This window comes from Symphalangus syndactylus, chromosome 14, assembly GCF_028878055.3.
Source record: "Symphalangus syndactylus isolate Jambi chromosome 14, NHGRI_mSymSyn1-v2.1_pri, whole genome shotgun sequence".
Classification (NCBI taxonomy): domain Eukaryota; kingdom Metazoa; phylum Chordata; class Mammalia; order Primates; family Hylobatidae; genus Symphalangus; species Symphalangus syndactylus.
The window spans coordinates 76,156,981-76,177,811 of NC_072436.2; the positions used below are offsets into that span (position 1 = coordinate 76,156,981).

The 20,831-nt window shown below is 40.2% G+C and overlaps 1 long non-coding RNA gene across 1 annotated transcript in view; it reads left to right on the forward strand.

Moving 5' to 3' along the window:
* The window catches only part of LOC129462707 (uncharacterized), a 50,820-nt gene that overhangs the window by 2,726 nt on the left and 27,263 nt on the right, over positions 1 to 20,831 (forward strand). Inside the window, exon 2 of the long non-coding RNA XR_008650923.2 lies at positions 2,862 to 2,933. This is a non-coding gene — a long non-coding RNA (uncharacterized lncRNA). The remainder of the gene's footprint in view (positions 1 to 2,861; positions 2,934 to 20,831) is intronic.

Consider the following 20,831-nt stretch of genomic DNA (forward strand, 5'->3'; position numbering starts at 1 on the left):
AAAGTGCACTCACATCAGTGCTTCAGTTTATTTAGTTCTTTGTAAGGGGTGTGTGTGTGTGTGTGTGTGTGTGTGTATGTTTGCCTGATCTGGTGCATTTATTAAGAACGACATCAAAAGATGATAATTTGGGGTTGTCTATGGCACTTAAATATTAAATCCTGCAAAAATATTAAATCCTGCAAAAATCTAGGAATCAGAACTAGAGTCTGAGGTGCAATGACTGGGCTTGAATTCCAGGACCAGACAGTATGTGCTGGGGTTCTTATGATGGCCTGGGAAGAGGAAAGGTCCTCTTTAGTGTTTAGGACAAGAGAGTGAGTAGGTGGAAGAAAGGTTGTAAAATGTAGGGTGGGGCTGGCCACCTCTGAGCTCTGCCAGGCAAGTGAAGTGTTACTAGAGAAAAGGACCTGAGGGAAAATTAGGAAGCACGATGAGAAAGAGGGTGAAGAAGGGAGAGGAAGGAGTTCTGCAGGCGTGAGCAGTGTGGGCTCTGGGCGCTCTTCAGAAGGGTCTGTAAGACGATACAACACTGTGCATGACCAAGAGGGCAGGCGAGGGCTCAGTGTGGGCATATGGCTGTTCCTCAGAGTGGCAATGTGTGGACTCAGACTGAAGTGGGGGGACAGAAGAAATCTAGAGGCAGTAGAACATTTCCCATCGCCTTCGTGGAATTTAGCTACACATACTCTTTTTTTTTTTTTTTTTTTTTGAGACAGAGTCTTGCTCTGTTGCCCAGGCTGGAGTGCAGTGGCATGATATCAGCTCACTGCAACCTCTACCTCCCAGGTTCAAGCGATTCTCCTGCCTCAGCCTCCCAAGTAGCTGGGATTACAGGCATGTGCCACCACGCCTGGCTAATTTTTTGTATTTTTAGTAGAGACGGGTTCTGCCATGTTGGCCAGGCTGGCCTCGAACTCCTGACTTCAGGTGATCCACCCGCCTTAGCCTCCCAAAGTGCTGGGATTACAGGTGTGAGCCACTGTGCCCAGCCTAGCTATACATAATCTTTTAAAGATATTTATTTATTCATTTATTTATTAATTTTTGAGACAGGGTCTTGCTGTGTTCCCAGGCTGGAGCACAGTAGTTTGATTTTGGCTCAATGCAGCCTTGACTTCCTGGGTTCAAGCAATCCTCCCATCTCAGCCTCTTGAGTAGCTAGGACTACATGCGTGGGCCACCACGCCTAGCTAATTTTTAAATTTTCTTTATTTTTTGTAGAGACGAGGTCTCACTATGTTGCCCAGGCTGGTCTTCAACTCTTGGTCTCAAGCAATCCTCCTGCCTTGGCCTCTCAAAGTGCTAGAATTACAAGCGTAAGCCACTGCACCCGAGCTTTCAAAGATATTTTAAAATCATTTCCTACATTGTGAAATTATACTTCTTGTTCTAAAGACTGGGCTTAGGCAAGGAAGAAATCCAAGGATGGCAAATTTTATTTTGGATGATGCAGAATACACATTTCCCCCTAACTTACAATTCTATTTTTGTCTAGAAGAGTTCATGTAGTAAAAGTTATCCTTAAGACTTTTAGCTCCAGTGGGATTAACTGGCTTCAAATTCTTTTTCTGGAGTTGGTGAAGTGTCCTTTCTGAGCCCAGTAGAAGAATTCTGTTTTAATACGTTGTTACTTTTATTTGTATATAAAACATAGTCCAAAAGGCTGGAACAAAATCTTGGTAGTAAGCACTCTGCAAAAATAGGCAGCCGGGATAAAATTCAGCAACATGACATATAAACTTCCCAACAGACCAAATGTGTCCTCTGAGCCAGGGGGATTAAAGGATTCTACCTGGGATCTGAATGAAGGTTATTCTTGTTACTGAGCTGATTATGTCACCATCGTTGACCCTTATGTTAACAGGTTCTTTCCCTTGAGACATATTCTATTCCATTCTCTTGTGGATATTTTAACATGATTTATTCATTTGCCCATTTTTATAACACATAAAGCCATTTTAGAAACTTGCCCTATAGCCCACAGCATAACAATACTATAAATAATTCACAAAGGAAAGCAACTACAGAGGTGTTTAAAAAGTAATGTACAGCAACTAGAAGATAACTCATGAGGCCAACAACAGATCTTGCTTAGAGTAGATACCCAAGCTCATTTATTACACTAAGCCAAATTGAGAGAATGTGAAGAGACAAAGTGTATCCAGAGCATAACATATTTCTAGTACCATCCTCTGGAAAATGAGCATGGTTTCAGAGGAACCTAGCTTTTCCTGGAGTAAACAGTTTGTGTTTGGGGAGAGAGTAAATAACTTATTTCTGAAATCTAGCATTTTATTGAAAAATGTTTTCCCAAACCTGACAAACCTTATGAAGGCAGAAGCAGGAATAAGTGTGGAAGATCATTGTCTAGCTGTGGGGATGGCAGCAATGGTGGAGGGAGAGGAGTCTTGGAATCCTGCATATTCCCCACTGACCCCTTGGTGATTCTGAACTGCCTTCCTGTAGTCACTTCTCAGCTGGGCACAGTTGGTGGAACCCAGTGAAAATAAGCCATATTCCAGGGAGCACAAAAAAGGTGAAGCATATGGTAGTTCTATTGCTAGTTTTTTGAGAAACCTCCAGACTGTTCTCCATAGTGGCTGCACTAGTTTACATTCTCACCAACAGTGTATAAGTTCCCTTTTCTCTGCATCCTCGTCAGCATTTGTTATTTTTTTGTCTTTTTGATAATAGCCATTCCAACTGGGGTGAGATATTTGATTGTGGTTTTGATTTGCATTTCCCTAATCAAAATGTCACTCTATGTTCCATAAATATCTATAATTCTTACGTGTCAATAAAAGATAAAAGGAAAAAGGCTATTTCTGGACTTTGAAATGCTTATATTTAATCCTCAGACACTGCGTTTGGGAGCCACCTCTGCTTCCAGAACACTTGTCTCTTCCAAGAGCTGGATTCAGTATCAAAAGGTGAGCTCTTTCATAGAATGCTGTACTCAACAAAGAGTCAGGACACATTCTTATAAAAATCAAAGCATTTGACCAGCAAGAGGTGAAATTGCAGGAACATAGGGTACACACATCTAATAGTTCTATAGATACTGCTAGGTTTTTGTCTAGTGGGGCTGGACCAACTAAATTCATTTTCTACTCCCATGCGTGATGCATTTCCACTCACCTGTACAACCTTAGGACAAATTCATTTTCCCTTTCTAAAAAACAAAGACAAAAATACAATAGCCAGCTCTCCAAAATTCAACCTCTAAAATATAGCTGGTCATAGATAGATCTAAAATGAATTTGATGGGCATCAATATGAACCTTCATCCTCTGCTTCTACCCTGAAATGCAGGCCACATACATACTCTTCAGCCTGATGTTGTTCTAGAATTAACTGTGCACTTCTTTCATGAGATGACATTCAAGCCACACAAAGACAGCAAGGTCAATGAGGGCTAGAAGGGAAAGTAAGCATGGCTCATAAAACCAAGAGGTACTTAAGATTTAACAAGATTAACAAGTGCTATTGAAAAGAGCTACCTGGCCTGAGTCACAGGCAGGGAGAAAGATGCCAGCTCAATTCTCCTGGCTTCACTAAAGTCTTGCATGAAATTGCAATAAAGCTCTTTGGAAAGTGATTATGTCTTTAATGATTATTTCTCTTGAACCCTTGCAGAAAGAATGAGTTGTTCTTTTTCGCTGGCCCATTTATTTGCTGTTAACATTTCTTTTGTCTGCCTTGTTTGAGAAGGTTATGTTTGAAGCTTGCCCAGCTTCTTAAGTTTAAGTCATTTAGTACACAGTAAACTCACAGTGGACTCTTGCAACAATTCCCCCTGAAAAACTATAGTTTCAGTGGGATTCAGCAACAGCGAGCTAAGGGAGACAATCCTTCTACTTTTCAGGTAGTGTGCAAATGCATGAATGAGTGAAACTCACTAAATTATAGACAAAAACTTGTCATTCCGCTGTCTCCCAATCTTTTTGCTCTGGGCAAAAGCAGTTTTTCCACATCAATGTATTCAGATTTTATGAGAATTGAGATTTTCAGAATACACCGTGCTTTATATTTTATATGCCGAAAGTTGGCTTTAAATGCTCAATAACTAGGTGATCTCAGGAATGTTGAGTAATCCCTGTATAAGCAATTTGCTTAATGCTATATATAGAAGAAACTCTGGAAGCTATACTAGTTACATATATGCTTTTCAATACAGGTGGGTAAACAGAGCACAGGTTGTTCGTTTAGATGCCTAATCTTTTTAGATATGTCCATATGGAAGATACAAGTGCTCTGCCTGTCAGGGTAGGTAGCTTGGTGCTTTCATTCTGGTGATACTTCCAGCTGACTCCTTCATATTAATTCTCCCCTTCTTCCTTGCAAACAGGACCAATTTTGGGGTGGGTGGCAATTTGTCCCCTAAAAGGCTCTGTTCTCTAAACTTCCTTGCTGTTCAGGGTAGTAGTGTAAGGTCATTCTGGCCGATGAGATTTACATCTCATTGGTCTAATTTATGGGACTCTCAGAAAAGCCATTTTTTCCCTCATAAAAAGTTGGCATTTGCCTTTTCCTCTTTGTTCTTCCTCTTTCTTTCTTACTGGAACACAACAGACATAAGGAGGACAAACAGAAAGGTAAGAGGGGTCTGATCCTTGGATGGCCAACCCTGGAGAGCTGACATCCAGGCTTCTTATTCAAGGGAATAAACCACTTGTTTTAGCCACCATAGTCAGGTTTCTGTTTTGTGCAGCAGAAACCATGATACACGTAACCTAACTAAGAGCAGTATGCTTACCTAAGGAGCCCTTGTTCTAAACAAGAGTGGTTCAATTGCCCCAAGAAGTAACTGCACTTGGGGTTTGAAGGAGACCGATTTTCAAACATCCAGTTGGTTTGGTCAACCAAAAGAAAACAAAAAAGCTCTGAAATTCCTCTCTTAATCATTGAGTTGCTTTAATGGTAACTATGATCCAAAAGCAAGAAGGTATTTGTCTGATGGTCTCAGATTTAGTGGAAGAAAGCTTGATGGAGTCTGTCTGTATACTCCTGGCCATATTTATTTCTTGTTTTGGAGACAGGGTCTTGCCCTGACACCCAGGCTGGAGTGCAGTGGTGCAATCACAGCTCACTGCAACCTCAACCTCCCTGGCTCAAGCAATGTTCCCCTCCCATCTCAGCCTCCCAAGTAGCTGGGATTACAGGCACATACCACAACACCCGGCTAATTTTTAAATTTTTTTTGTAGAGACAACGTCTCCCTATGTTGCCCAGGCTGGCCATGAACTCGTGGGCTCAAGTGATCCTCCCACCTCGGCCTCCCAAAGTGGTGGGATTATAGGCATGAGCCATGGCGCCCAGTCCATATGTATTACATAGGTTCTCTCTTCCTCTCCTCCCCCCAGCAATCCAATCTTGTAAGTTTCTTTAGTAAACAAATAAGAGCATCAAAAACAAAAATCAGTTTCTTACTCTGTAACACCAAATAATCAAGCTTACTTAGTGTGCACGCATCTGTGAATGTGCAGGTGAATATGTGGGCACGTTATTGATACCATTCTTTAGCATAGAGGGAGAACCTAGACTTTTTTTTTCAGTTAAGGCTCTAGTCTAAATCATGTAAACATACATTTTAGTTGGTAAATAGAAATGGGCCTGTGAATTGAGAGGACAAGAATCCAGACAAGTCCAATGGTGGATTCTCGTTTGACTTGCACCATAATGCTTTTTCCACCCCAGCTGAGAGCGAACAGTAAGTATTGGTAGGACAGCAAATAGCTTCATCTGAGTAGGGTGTTTGGGACTCATGCACGTGACAAGTCTGGAAAGGCAGATTGGGTATAGGGTACCTTGGGGCCAGGTTTAGGAGTTTGGAATTTATCTTATAGGCTACTCTTTCCTGGAAGCTTCCTCAGAACCTCAGGGCAACGAGATGTTTCACAAGAGAACGTTCCAGGGTCAGGTAAGTTTGAGAACTACACATGCTATATCCGTCCCTCTTGAAAATTCACACCATATAATTGCATAATAAAAGCTGAGGAGTTCTGTATTAAAAAAACTGGTTAAACTTAATGCAGGACTCCTCCCTGCATTAAGAACAGGGAGAAAGAGACTCCATCTCTCCAAAAAAAAAAAAAAAAAAAAAATTATCCAGGTGTGGTGAGAGGATTAGACAGCTATTCGGGAGGCTGAGGTAGGAGGATTGCTTGAGCCTAGGAGATTGAGGCTGCAGTGAGCTGAGATTGTGCCACAGCAACCCAGCTTGGGCAATAGAACAAGACCCTGTCTCGAAAAAAAATTATCTTTATTTTAAATGTTTGATTTTAGTTTTTGACCACATGCATATATCATTTTACATAGATATAGCATCAATACAATTTTGTAGTATGCTTTTCAGTTTAGCATTACATGATAAGAATGTTCTCTTACTGTTACTTAACTTTCTTATTTTATTTGCTCAGCAATTTTTCAGTAAGTGGATATTTGAGTTGCTTCCAGTGTTGTTTTCTGTTTTAAGTAATGATTAAATTAACTTAAACACTAATATAGCCCTTTAATTTTATTTACCTATTTTCTCCTAAGCCATTTAATTTTATTTATTTATTTCTTCCCAAGCCACTTGATTTTTTTAAATTACTTTATTTTGGATGAACTATTCAGCAGCAGAATTATTGGATCAAAAGTATAGTGAATGATTTTCAAAACATATTGCTGAATGGCTTTTCAAAGGTTATACCAATTAACAGTTTTCAAGGATTATACCTCTTGAGGTATGAATATACTTCAAGTATATGTACCAGCTTTACTATCTCCTCACCAACTAGTAATGTCATTTTTTATGTTTTTGCCAGTATAGGGGGAACTGACTGGCAATATACTAAGTTCATTGTTGCTTAATTTGTGTGGTGTTTTTTAAAATAACAGTTTAGGCTAAATGTTGAATATTTGTTTTACTGATTGCATCTTAGAGTATTATTGATATTAGTACAAAGGTAAACTTGTTGATGAAACATTTGTTTACTTTGAAAAATGAAAGGCTTATGGGAGTTGCCCTTGGAGTGTTGAAAGAAAATGGAAGAATTGGATAGGATATTCTGTCAGTTAAGATGTTAGTCTTGAACATGGTGAGGCGTGTTCAATAAAGGGAGCGTTTACAAAGGTGTGGTCATGTTAAGGAAAACTAACAAGGGATGGTGCAGTACTCCAGGGTTGGCAACAATGGTATCACTTCTAGGCCTGAATAGGTCATAAGAGGACTCAAGGTAATGGACTCAGACAGATAGTTGTATGAAAGGGCTGACAGACAGGAGCTGTGGCCTTTGAATGGGAGACAGTTAACGCATGATGACCTAGTAGAGAGGGAAGGAAATGAGTATCTTGGCCTTGATGATTTCCACTCACCCTCTTGTGTCTTGGCATGGCATCCAATTAGTTGAGCCCAACTGCCAGAAGGCAGTTAATGCAATCCACAAAGGTCAGCCACCTGAAGCCCTAAGCGGAATGAAAAAGAAAGGTAAGTGGATCTGGAAAAAAACATGGAAAATATTCAGCGCAAATATTCTGGCATTAAGATACTTTAGAGTGGCTGATGATATGAGACTTTACAAATAGATGCAAGATTGTTAATCAGAGGTCTCACATCATTCAGTTTTTGAATGTTATTGAGAACTATTGAACTTAAATAGTTTAACTTTCAAATAGAAACAAAACAGTATGTAATGCCATTATTTGATCCCATTCAGGTATGTGGATAGTAGAATTTATTCCTTGCTTGAAGGAAGTTTTACTATGCCAGAATCTCAGAAGCAAATAAGAAAGTAGCATTTCAAATCTCAGAAGTCAGTAAGAAAGCAAAAGAAGAAGCAAATGGGAGCAGTCAAGGAATGTTAAGAAGGGACGAGATGGCCGGGCGCGGTGGCTCATGCCTGTAATCCCAGCACTTTGGGAGGCCAAGGCGGGCGGATCATGAGGTCAGGAGATCGAGACCATCCTGGCTAACATGGTGAAACCCTGTCTCTACTAAAAATACAAAAAAATTAGCCGGGCGTGGTGGCAGGTGCCTGTGGTCCCAGCTACTGGGGAGGCTGAGGCCGGTGAATGGTGTGAACCTGGGAGGCGGAGCTTGCAGTGAGCCGAGATCGCGCCACTGCACTCCAGCCTGGGTGACAGAGTGAGACTCCGTCTCAAAAAAAAAAAAAAAAAAAAAAAAAGGAAGGGACGAAATTATGGTGGGTCTACCCCAGACTTTCCAATTCAGTAGGTTGGGGTGGGTCCTGGGAATATGTATTTGTACCAAGGACTCCAGATCATTCTGATGGAGCCAGTAGACTGTAATTTAGAATGATTGGACAACACAAGCTTCAGAAAGAGGCTTCAAAATCTACAGCCTCATAGATGTTAATGGGATCACTCCAAATGGAAATACTAAACTTAAAGATGATAAAACAGCTCACAGGGAACAGGAATTTTCTTGCCTTAAAAGCCAGTATTTGGACTGACAGTGACATTATATTATGCTAATAATAATGATAGTTCTAACATTAAGTACTTCCTACAGGGCAAGCTCTGTGCCAAGTATTCAACATTCATTATTTCACCAAATCCTCTCAACAGTCTTTGAGGTACTATTAGTATCCACATTAGATCAGGAAATGAAGGCTTCTGGAGATTAAGCCAAAACCAGGCACCCATGTTGTTCTCCTGATCCTATGATTTGTAGTCTGCCTTCTCTCTACCTTTCAGAGTTTTTAAAAATGTTTTTTCATATATAATATCCAGAATTTTTAGTTGTACCTAGCAGAATAGAGAAAAGTAACTCTACTTCATCTTCTTGGAGGCAGAAGTATTTTAAAATATTTTTATAATAAAAAAGGTGGTCACGGCCGGGGGTGGTGGCTCACGCCTGTAATCCCAGCACTTTGGGAGGCCAAGGCAGGCGGATCACGAGGTCAAGAGATCAAGACCATCCTGGCCAACATGGTGAAAACCTGTCTCTACTAAAAATACAAAAATTAGCTGGGCATGGTGGCATGCACCTGTAGTCCCAGCTACTCAAGAGGCTGAGGCAGGAGAATGACTTGAACCCAGCAGGCGGAGGTTGCAGTGAGCCGAGATCATGCCACTGCACTCCAGCCTGACAACAGAGTGAAACTCCGTCTCAAAAAAAAAAAAAAAAAGGTGGTCATATTTCATCACTCTAGTTGAATTACTTTTCTCATCTCTCTATAACTCTCCAGTCTTTGGATATATATACAAATATTTGTATGTAGTTATAATCACAGCTCACAGCATTTTGATGGTGTAGTTAATACCTTGGGCTTTGGAGACTAAGATGCCTGGGCCTAAATTCCAACTTCATGACTCACTAACTTTGTGACCTTGATTAAACACTTCTATCCCCACCTGGCCATAATGAGGTACCTCTCCCCCTCTTTGCTGGGATGGTATCAGAGGGGGCCTAGTGAATGATAAGGACTTTCACCATCACTCAGCGCAATGGGCCATCTCCACCACTGTGTCTAATGGCCATGTGAGGAGCTAGAATTCCCACCCTGCCCAGCAGCAATAAAGATACCCTCCATGCTCAACTATTTGTTAGCTAAGTGGGAAACCAGGACTTCTACCCCCACCTAGGAAGAATAAGGCAGCATTCCTCTCTTTCACCTACCAGAACTGTATCAGAAAAAGTCAGTAGAACCAAGTTTAGATAAGATCCAGTCTCATAATATGAACATAATATGAACATATCCAGGACCACTTATCATACCAAGAACCAGAAAGCTCTCAAACTGAATGAAAAAGGCAATTCATAGAAGCCAACATTGAGATGACAGTGATGCTAGAATTATCTGACAAATTTTAAGCAGCCATGATAAAAGCAGCAATAGCAATCAGGGACACACTTGAAACAAATGAAAAAATTGAAAACCTCAGCAAAGAAACAGAAAGTCACAGAAAAGAAATAGAAGAAATAGAAGCATACAAAGAAGAACTAAATGAACTGAATAATACAGAATGAAAACAAGAAACTTAGTGAAAAGCAGAATGAAAGAGACAGCAGAATGGAGGAGACAGAAGAAATAATCAGTGAAGTAGAAGAAAGAATAACAGAAATTACTGTTTGAAAAACTGAGAGAAAAATAGGCTGGAAGAAAAAGAAACAGTCTCAGAGGCCTGTGGGACTAAAATAAGAGCTTTAACATTTGTGTCATCAGAGCCCCAGAAGGAGACAAGACGAGGGCAGAGCTAAAAATGTACTTGAAAAAATAATGGCCGAAAACTTTCTAAATTTGGCAAGAGATATAATCCTACAGATTCAAGAAGCTGAGTGAACCCCAAACAGAATATATCTGAAGGAATTCACACCAACTCACAATTATAATTAAGCTTCTGAAAACTAAAGACAATGAAAAAATCTTGAAGGCTGAGAAAATGGACATTTTACCTGAAGGAGAAAGCAGTTAGAATGACAGCAGATTTCTGGTCAGAAGTCAGGGGAACCAGAAGGAAGTGGTACAACATTTTTCAAGTGCTGAAAGAAAAGAACCAACCACCCAGCATCTTGCAAAACTCTCTTTCAGGAGTGAAATGAAAATCAAGATATTCTCAGATGAATGAAAATTAAGAGAATTTGTCACCAGCAAATCTACCATAAAAAAATGGCTAAAGAAAGTTTTTTAAATAGAGAGGAAACAACAAAAGAAGGAAACTTGTAATATCAGGAAGGAAGGAAGGAAGAACACTATAAGCAAACATATGGGTAAATATAATAGGCTTTCCTTCTCATCTTGAGTTTTCCAAATTACATTCTATGGTTGAAGCAAAAATAATAACACTATATAATATGGTTCTAGAATGTATGAATATTTGAGATGATCATATTGTAAATGTGGGAGGGTAAAGAAATCTAGACCAGGCATGGTGGCTCCCACCTGTAATCCCAGCACTTCGGGAGGCCAAGGTGGGCGGATCATTTGAGGTCAGGAGTTTGAGACCAGCCTGGCCAACATGGTGAAACCCTGTCTCTACTAATAATACAAAAATTAGCCGGGTATGGTGGCACATGCCTGTAATCCCAGCTACTTGGGAGGCTGAGGCAGGAGAATCGCTTGAACCTGGGAGGCGGAGGTTGCAGTGAGCCAAGATCATGCCATTGCACTCCAGCCTGGGTGACAAGAGCAAAACTCCATCTCAAAAAAAGAAAAGAAAAAAGAAATCTAGAGGAAGGTAGAGTTTTTATCCTTTATTGAACTATTAAAATTATTATACTAGTAGACTATAAGAAGTTATATGTATATGATGTAACACTTAGAGCAACCACCATAAAAGCTATATAAAGAGATATACTAAAAATACTATAGATAAATCAAAATAGAATTCTAAAGAATATTCAAGTAAGCCAAAAGAAGGGAGGGGAAAAAACAGAGAGATGAAAGAGAGAAAAAATAAAATGGCAGACATAAACCCTAAAACATCCATAATTACATTAAATGTAAGTTTTCTAAATACACTAATTAAAAGGCAGAGATTGCCAGAGTGAATTAAAAACATGACCAACTATATGCTGTCTAGAAGAAACTTACTTCAAATAAAATGATATAAGGTGAACCTAAAAGGATGGAAAAAAATCACGTAAATATTAAATAAAGAAAAGAAGGATTAACTATATTAATATTAAATACCGTACTCTTCAGAAGAAAGAAAATTACCAGACACAGGGAATATTGATAATAACAAAAGAATCAATCCACCAAGAAGACATAGCATCCTAAATGTGTATGCAACAAACAACAGAGCTGAAAAATACGTGAAACGAAAACTGATAGAACTGAACAGAGAAATAGACAAATCCACAATTATAGTTGGAGACTTCAATATCTTTATTTCAACAATTGATACAACTACCAGAGAGTAAATCAGCAAGGATGTAAAAGAACTCAACAAGGCTGGGCGCAGTGGCTTACGCTGTAATCCCAGCACTTTGGGAGGCTGAGGCGGGTGGATCACGAGGTCAGGAGTTTGAGACCAGCTTGGCCAACATGGTGAAACCCTGTTTCCACTAAAAATACAAAAAATTAGCTAGGTGTGGTAGTGCGCGCCTGTAGTCCCAGCTACTCAGGAGGCTGAGGCAGGAGGATCGCTTAAACCCAGGAGGCGGAGGTTGCAGTGAGCCAAGATCATGCCATTGCACTTCAGCCTGGTGACAGAGTGAGACTCGGTCTCAAAAAAAAAAAAAAAAAAGAACTCAACAATACAATCAACTAACAGAATTTAGTCAACATTTGAAGAACACTTCACCCAAACACAGCTGAAAATTCATTCCTTTCAAGTGCATGTGGATCATATGCCAATATAGATCATATCCTAGGCCGTAAAACAAACCTCAACAAATTTAAGATAATTAAATCATACAGTGTGTTCTCTGAACACAATGGAATAAAATTAAAAATAAATAACGGAAAGGAAAACTTTCTGTTATTTTGGAAATAACATTTCCGTTAAATTTGGAGATGAAAGAGCCCTTCTAAAGAATCCATGGGTCAAAGAGGAAGTCTCAAGGGGAAACAAGAATACATTGAACTACATGAAGATGAAAATACAACATGTCAAAATTTGTGGGACATAGCTAAAGAAGTGCTGAGAGGGAAATTTAATGCATACATTAGAAAGAGGAAAAGTCTCAAATACATAATCTAAGCTCCCATGACCAAACTTTAAAAAGAGGAGCAGAATAAACCCAAAACAAGACAAAGAAATGAACTAGTAGAGATGAGAGCAGAAATCAATAAAAACAAAAACAGAAAGGCAATAGAGAAAATCAATGAAACAAAAAGCTGTTTCTTTAAAGGAATCAATAAGATTGACAAGCCTCTATCAAGACTTACAAGGAAAAAAGAGAGAAGGCACATATTATCAATATCAGGAATAAAATGGCGTATCTCTGAAGACCTCAAGGAAGACCCTGAAGGCATCAAAAGGATAATAAGGGAATACTATGAACAACTCTACATATATAAATTTGACAACTGAAGTGAAATGGACTGATACTTTGAAAAAAAAAAACTATAACTCACTCAATATGAAATAGATCATTTAAATAGCCCTATAACTTTAAGGACATTAAATTAGAAATGTTTAAAACTCTCCCCAAAGAAATCTCCAGACCCAGATATTTTCATCACAGAATTCCACCAAATGTTTAAGGAAGAATTAATACAAATTCTGTACAATGTCTCCCAGAATATGCAAAAGGAGGAAATATATCTCCATTAATTTTATGAAGTTACAGTTACCTTATACCCAAACAAGACAAAAGAGTGAAAAAAAATAAAACACAGAACAATGTCTCCTGTGATAGATACAAAAATCCCTCAAAAACTGGCAAATAGAATTCAGCAACATAAAAATGATTACACGTCATGACCAAATGGGGATTATTCCAGGGAGGCAAGCCTGGTTCAATATCCAAAAATCAGTTTAATATATCATATTAACAGACAGAAATTAAAAATCACATGATTATATCAATTGCTGCAGAAACAGTATTTGAGAGTATTTAACATCTTTTAATGGTTACGAAAACCCCAAAAATATAAATAAAGGGGAACTTTTTCAACATGTTAAAGAACATCTACCAAAATAATTCTATTGCAATTATATTTAATGGTGAAAGACTGGATGCTTTCTTCCTAAGACTGGGAATAAGGTAAGGAAGTCCACTCTCAATATTCTTATTCAAAATAGTACTGGAAGTTCTATTCAATTAATAATGCAAGAAATAAAAGGTATATGGATCAGTAAAGGAGAAATAAAATTATTTCTATATGCAGCTAATGTGATTGACTATGCAGAAAATTCAAGGAATCTACAAAAAAAATCCTAGAAGTAATAAGTTCAACAAGGTCATAGGATGGAAGATGCAAAATAACATGCCTTATATTTCTATATACTGGAGATGAACACATGTACACTGAAATTAAAAATAAAATGCCATTTATAATTGCTCAACAAATGAGAAATATTTAGGTATAAATCTAATATGACACATACAGGACTGTATGGTGAAAACTATACAACACTGATGAAAGACATCAAAGATCTAAATAAAGACATCAAAGGGCCATATCATGTTCATGGATTGGAGGATAACATAGTGAAAATATCGGTTATCCCTAAACTGATATACAGGATAAACTCAATTTCTATTAAAATTCCAGAAGAATTTTGTAGATATAGATAAAAGTATTCTAAATTTTATATGAGAAAGCAAAGGAAGTAGAATAGATTAAAAATTTTGAAAAAGGAAAATTAAGTAGTAGAAATTGGTCTATTGGATTTCAAGATGTATTATATAATGATAATAATCAAGAGAACTCAAAAATAAACTCACACAAATATGCCCAACTGATTTTTGACAAGATGCAAAAGCAGTTCAGTGATGGTAAATAGATTTCAATAAATAGTGCTGTAGCAATTGGACATCTGTACGCAAACAAAACGAAACAAAAACCTCAACCTAAGTTGTATGTATTATACAAAAATTAACTAAAAAATGGGTTATAGACCTAAATATAAAATTATGAAACTTTTAGGAAGAAACATAGGAAAAAATCTTCCGGACCTGGAGTTAGGCAGAGAGTTCTTAGTCTTGACAACAAAAGCTCATCTATAAAAGTAAAAATTAATAAATTGGATTTCATCAAAATTAAAAACTTTTGCTGGGTATGGTAGCTCACGCCTGTAATCCCAACACTTTGGGAGGCTGAGGCCAGCAGATCACTTGAGCTCAGGAGTTTGAGACCAGCCTGGGCAACATGGTAAAACCCTGCCTCTACATAAAGACAAAAAATTAGCTGGGCTTGGTGGTACACGCCAGTAGTTCCAGATACTCTGGAGGCTGAGTGAGCTAAGGTCCTGCCACTGCACTCCAGCCTGGGTGACAGAGTGAGACCCTGTCTCAAAAAATACATATACAATAATAATAATATAAAAATTTTTGTTCTGCAAAAGGCCCTGTTAAGAGGACAAAAAGACAAATTATGGAGTGGGAGAAAAAATGTTTGCAAACCACACATCTGACAAAGACTAGTATCTAGAATATATAAAGAACTCTTGAAACTCAATAGTAAAACCCCCAAAAATCCAATTATAAAATGAGTACAAGACATGAAGGGACATTTCACCAAAGAAGACATACAAATGGAAAATAAGACCTGAAAAGATGTTCAACACCATTAGCCATTAGAGAAATGCAAATTAAAAGTCACAATGGGATATTACTACACACCTATAAGAACAGCTAAAATTAAAAATATTACCAAATGCTGTGAGGAGAAATGCAGTGAAACTGGATCCCACTGGTGGGAATGTCAAGTGATACAGTCATTCTGCAAAAATGTTTGGCAATTTCTGATAAAATGAAACATGCAACTGCCATACAACCCAGCAATTCTACTCCTGGGCATTTATTATCCGAGAGAAATCAAGACTTACGTTCCCACAGAAACCTGCACATGAATATTTATAGCAGCTGTGTTTTATGTAAATGCAACTTCAAGTCTCAAGCCTCCTTTTAATCCAATTGAAACCTTCTATACAGAGATTCTGAAGCCATCACTTCCACCTTTGTGAAATGAAAGAGAAAAAAAAATGTGAACATAAAATCAAGTACTTGATTTGAAGACTGATACTAAGGCCTCCAGGGAAAAGGGTAAAGTTACACACTATATACACGATATATTTTAAATAAGGAATTACAGTGCTGCTTTTGTAATCATTAATCTGAACCTAGGCATTACTGGGCATAATTCAGATTCCTGCAAAAATAAAGTGTTTTGAAGTTTAGTGAATATTTATTGAACATCTACTATGTGCAAGCCATGAAATTTCCACATGAAATTAACCTCTGTACCTAACAGTTATCTACATTTTGCAGATGATAAAAATGAAGTTCAGAGAGGTTTAGATTCTACTCTGTGTCAATGACTCTGGTGTTTATCATGATCAGATTTCATTCTCACAGTTGGCTCTGGTCAAGTTTCCTATCTCCTGGTTTCTCAAGTTACTGGTCATCGTTGAGAAGAGCATACAGGGGTACTCTGAGATTGGACCCCAAAATTAGGGCAATGAATCTCTGAAGAGCTCTACATTAAAATGTGCAAAGAAAGGAAATCTTGAAATATTAATCTTTGTGCTGTTCTTTTCTTCCCTTGCATTCTGGTTCCTTCCTTTAGTGAGCTTGTTTTAGTAGGAACACAAAGAGAAAAAAATAAAAATATGGAGCTGTTTTAAAAACTTCCAAACCAGGTGTCTTAGTCTGTTTTGCTATAAAATGCTTAGTCTGCATTCTTATAAAAGAATACCTGGGCCGGGTGCGGTGGCTCACGCCTGTAATCCCAGCACTTTGGGAGGCCGAGGTGGGTAGATCATGAGGTCAGGAGATCGAGACCAACCTGGCTAACACAGTGAAACTTCATCTCTACTAAAAATACAAAAAATTAGCCAGGTGTGGTGGTGGGTGCCTGTAGTCCCAGCTACTCAGGAGGCTGAGGCAGGAGAATGGCATGTACCCGGGAGGTGGAGGTTGCAGTGAGCTGAGATCGCGCCACTGCACTCCAGCCTGGGAGACAGAGTGAGACTCCATCTCAAAAAAAAAAAAAAGAAAAGAATACCCGAGGGTGGGTAATTTATAAAGAAAAGTTTATTTGGCTCACAGTTCTGCAGGCTGTACAAGAAGCATGGCATCAGTGTCTGCTTCTGGTGAGGACCTCAGGAAGCTTCCATTCATGGCAGAAGGCAAAGAGGAACTGGCATGTTGCATGGTGACAGAGGGAGCAACAGGGAGAGTGGAGGGCAGCGCCAGGCTCTTTTAAGCAATCAGATCTTGTAGGAACTAATAGAGCAAAAACTCCGTCATTACCACGGAGAGGGTGCCAAGCCATTCGGAAGGGATTTGCCCCCAGGACACAAACCTCCCTCTAGGCCCCACCTCCAACATTGGGGATCAATATCACATAAGATTTGGAGGGGACAAATATCCAAACTATATCACCAGGTTCTTGCAAATCAGAAGACAGAGCTTTAAGGGCCATGGGGCACAGAGTTTATACCATGCAAAGAAAGGAAAGTAATGAGAGAGGGATGCCATCTTGCCTGCCCTCTGTATTCCAGGGAGCATACTCAGGAGTTTCCTGTACTGGAGGGGAGGGAGCTAGGGGGAGCTTCCTATGAGGAGACCCCACCATCTGGCACCAGCTGAGTGAGAACACCATTTGCTGCTAGGCATAGGAGCCACGTGGCAGTCCTTCTCTGTCCATCAGCAACAGAAGACACCGTCCCATGCCCAGTGACTACGGAGCTCCAGTCACACCACACTGTACAGACTGCTCAACCCCCAGCAAGAGCCTAGGGCACTTGTAATTCCCTCCACAGCAAAGGGGCCCTTGGCTCCCAGAGGGGCAGGGATGGCGAAGAGAAGAGCCAGCAGAGGAACTTGGGTGGGGCTGGACTGTGGGGAAACCCTTCCTAGTTACAGGGGCAAGAGGTTCCTCACGGTGGGCAGAGCGCATCTCTGTAGATGATGATTAACTGACCTGAAGCAGCCTGAGGCCCTGGAAGACGAAGATGAGGGGAAATGGTTATTTTCTCTCACTGGGCTCCAGGATTCCAAAGCTCTCTCAATTGAGTAGGCAGGTTCGTGCCCTGTCCAGCCAAGCTCGGGGGGACTAGTAAGGGGAGAATGTCTGTCACCTGGAGAAGCCAGTTACGAAATGGCAAGTGACTAGCATGGCTCCTGGGCAGCAGCCTTGCACGGCAAAATCTGTGGGTTTGCGTTCCTGAGGAGTCCCAAGGAGCCTGTGGAGAAGATCCAGGGAAAGGCCAGCTTCCTGGAGTCTGTGGTGCAAGGACTGTGTCTTTTGGGCACCAAAAGGAAGGTTGACCTCTGAGTGTGGGGAAGTGAGGGACATCTGGCTGACAAGAGAACTTGATTGTGTCCATTTTCTCACCTTGCTCTGATCTGAAAGCAACAATTTTTTTCATGTTATTTTTCTAGAGTTAAGTTAAAACAGCAGTTGCACAGGTGAGGAAGGGAGTGTGTGTGTGTGTGTGTGTGTGTGTAACCAGTGCTGAAGTATTAATTCACATGTATATTTCTAAAACTAGTAGAGGCACAGTGGGGCCTCCCTAGCACGAAGATCTGAGAAGATAACTCCAGTCTAGGAATGAGAACACATGCTCCCACTTTCAGCTAAACCCCCACTTCTTTGCCTATAAAACGGAGAGCTTGGATCGAATGATTGAAAAACATTGTAATCCTAGGATGTGTAGTTTTCCTTAGATCCTCACAAGTGTTTAAGTCAAACCATTCCTAACACTAGGTTTCTCTTCCTTAAGGTCAGCTGGCTATATATGCGTGTGCAGTGTGTATCTGTTGTGTCCATAGTATATATGACATACATGTAGTGTACTGTGCAGTGTGTGAATGTGTTGTGTGTATACTATGTGTCTGCATGGTGTGTCATACACTATTTGTCCTTGCTGTCCCAAGCAACCCCTCATATTGCCCAATCAATGCTAGATTTCTGGATCCTTCAGAAATCCTCCCTCTCATACCCAGGCAAATAAGCAAGAACACATGTGTGAAGACTTTTGCACTCCAGTGACTCTTGAGCTGCAGCCAAACAGCTGGAATTACATGCATTGTAGAGAACCAGGGACATGGCATGGCAATGGGAAATTCAGCATGTATTTGAAAGCCAAATTCCTTTTTCCAGAACCTGAAAGAGCAAGAGAGGTAGAGGCTAGGCTGTCTGTTGCTGGCAGCCAGGGGTGTGTGCGTGTGTGTGTGTGCATGTCTAGAGGGCACCATTTATTAAAATCTCTGTTGTCTCTAACATGCCCCCATTCACATGCACATTTGTATTTCAGACTCCAATTTTCAAGCCAGCATTTCTTTCCTCTGCATCTCTTCCTCTGATTCCGTTGCTCTTCATTCATCTCCTCAGCCCCTTTGCTTTCTCATTTTCCTTGGAATAGTGAGTCAAGCTCCCTCTGGACAGTAGTTTAGGGTTCTTAATCCACTGCATGGACGAGGCCCCCAGATTAAAGCAGGGGAGATTAGAATGCTGTGCAGTTGGAATGCTGGGCCTCAAAGTCTTTTGACTACTTTCACCTTCCTGGTTATGGGAGGAGGGCTTCCCCTTGATTCTGGGGAAATACAGAGATGCCAGTGTCCAGCTTGCCATTCCACATCTGTTCCAGTCAAACTAAGTTCTGTCCAAGTCCAAACTGAGTAGTTTAAAGTGATAATCATTTATTTGTTCATGAATCTGCAATTTGGTCAGGGCTAAAAGGGATAGCTCATCTCTGCTTCCAAGTAGAACTTACTGGGGTGGCTTAAAGGCTGGGATGGCTCGAAGGTGACTCAACAGCTGGTGTTGGAGTCATCTGAAGTTCGTTCACTCACACATCTGGTGTTTGATGCTGGCTGTTGGCTGGGACCTTAACGGAGACTGTCAGCTGGAGCACCTACGTGTGGCTTTTCTATGTTCTGGACGTGTTCTCACAGCAGGGTGTCAGGGTTCCAAGAGTAAGTGTTTCAAGAGACAAAATGGAAGTGCATATTATTTTTATGACTTGGTCTCAGAAGTTATTTAGTGTCACTTCTGCTATATTCTATTGGCCAAGGCAGTTACAAAGTTCTGTCCAAGTCTAAGAGGGGGTAACACAGACCCACCACTCAATGGGAGGAGGGTTCAATGTCACACAGGAGGAACAGCATGTATAGTGTGTGTTTCTGTGTGTGTGTAGTGTGCAATGCACTATCTTGTACTAATGTACTATACATGTATGGAGTATGGTGAACACACACTACATTGAAAATTCAGTCTGCCACATCTCTTTCTATATTCACCGTTCCTTTCTCTACCTCTTATAGTCCTGCTGGTTTAAATTTATTGACAGAGATGGGATTCGCAGTAAGGACTGTCATCCCATGGGTGCCAAAGCTTACACTCGGCTTGAATCATGTGGTAGGCAGGATGGCCCCAAGATTCCTACCTGGTATAGACACCCTGTGTAATACCCTCCTCTTGGATGTCAGGGACCTGTGAGTATGATGGAATTTTACTAGAGTGATTAGGTTACATTATCTGGCACAGGTGGGGGAATTTTGCTGATGTAATTAATGTCTCTCCTGTTACTTTGGGTCACACAAAAGGGAGATTACCCTGGGCAGGCTTGACATAATCAGGCAAGTCCTTTAAAGGAGGGTTCAGGCCTTCCCCAAAGAGAAGATTCTCCTGCTGGCTTTGAGGGAGTGAGCTGCTGTGTAGTAAGAGGGCCCCACAGCTAAGATATGAGGGTAGCTTCAAGTTGCTGAAAGCAACCCCTGGCCAACAGCCAGCAAGAAATTAAGGAGCACCATCCTGCAACTGTAAGGAAATAAATTCTGTCGACAACCTGAATGGACTTGGAGAACTCCAGGTGAGAATACACCTGGCCGACGTCTAGATTTCAACTGTGTGAAACCCCGAGCAGAGAACCCAGCTACTCCATGTCTAGGTTCCTGACCCCCAGAAACTATGAGATAATGAATGTGTGTATTTTGAGCTACCAAGTTTGTGGTAATGTGTTACATAGCAAAAGAAAACTACCATGAGTCAAAACCATGAGCTCCATTGGCAAGCAAGCTTTATTGGATGGGTAATTGGAGAAACACATGGCAGATCCAGTAGCAAGACTACACACATGCTGAAGGACACAGCTCAAATGTCACCCCACTGCCATCTTCGTGGATTCCCTTCTGCTAGAAGTAATCTCTTGCATCTGAAATCCTATAGCTTTGTTTGTCCCTGTTTTGTGATACTTCT